Genomic DNA, 1,447 nt, shown 5'->3' on the forward strand with positions numbered 1-1,447 from the left:
GGGGCATGTGTGAATTTCAGTTAAAAGAAATGGCAAACACTGGGAAAATCTTTAATATTGTCAGCTGTGCCATACAACAAATAGACAAAACACACATTAAAAAGAAATATTTGCTCAGGTGTCCATATTTCTATTTCATCAATAAAGTATATAAGAAATTTTAATCTTCAGTTATAGTGTATAATGGATACAATGGATATAGGATGGAAAAAGAGAAGATAGTAGCCCATGAATATTTTTAGATTAAACTACATTAAGATTACACTTACCCACTTTACATTTGTGTTAACTGTGGTTTTGTTTATGTAAATGGATTAGGAGCAATTAACATTAAACAAAAGAAACTACACCCTTTAAAGCATACTCCCTTTATGAAATGGCCTCAATTAGCCACTGGGCTTAAATTATTATTGCGTTATACTCCTTCTGCAATCACCTGGTAACAGACAATACCCTTACAGTGGGATAATTCAAAGAAAATGAGTTTAGAAAATGCTGAGTTTAGGAACTTCCTAATTTCACTCTTAGAGTTTGGATTCAGATTGAGATGGGCTCAATATTTTGCCAGACCTCCAGATAGTGCTGCTCCAGAATAAGTTCACTATTTATTAGTAAGTGCCTTTTATGTGTCTACTACACTGCTGACAGTATGAGAAAAGCAAAATGAATAGGGGAAAACAATTGTGCCCTAAAAATGCATCACATCACATCAAAGGTACATGCTATCAAGGGTACATGACACTTGTTTTGAAACATGTTAAGAAGAAACGCATTCAAAGGAAGGTAACTAGAGAGAAATATTTAAATGCATTATTAAGAAAGAGTCAGGATTAGGGGGATGAAATTACTTGACTGAATTCACATGGCTTGTAAGTAGACAGGCCAAGACTCAAATCCAATTGTTCTGAATTCAAATTTATTATTTCTTTTTCCACTTCACTGGATTATAATGGATATTTAATGAGATACTGTCTTAATGTTCCCACCAGTGGAGTGCTGAAACTCCTTGTCCTGGTTCACTAAAGTTGACTGTGCATGTCTTTCAAAATCTGTAGCTTGAAATCAGCTATGGTGGGAGTATTTACATCACAAAAATCATCAAATGTCATAAGTTAATGTTTTCTCTAATTTTTTTTCTGGAAAAGTGCTGGTTGTTAAAAATTGACCAAAATAACATTGGTTGTCTGTTTTATTTGTTTTGTTTTGTTTTGTTTTAGACCTGAATAATTTTATGCTATCCCCTATGTGTGTGTGTATATATACACATATATGTATGTATATATATACATATATATGTGTATGTATATATATACATATATATGTGTATGTATATACACATATATGTACACATGTGTATATACATATATATAATGTTTCTTGTTCTTGTAGAATAATTAAAACAAAGTAAACTTATTAAGCCTAAGAAGTAAAAACTCTATCTGCAGAA

This window comes from Colobus angolensis, unplaced genomic scaffold, assembly GCF_000951035.1.
Source record: "Colobus angolensis palliatus isolate OR3802 unplaced genomic scaffold, Cang.pa_1.0 Scaffold125, whole genome shotgun sequence".
Lineage (NCBI taxonomy): Eukaryota > Metazoa > Chordata > Mammalia > Primates > Cercopithecidae > Colobus > Colobus angolensis.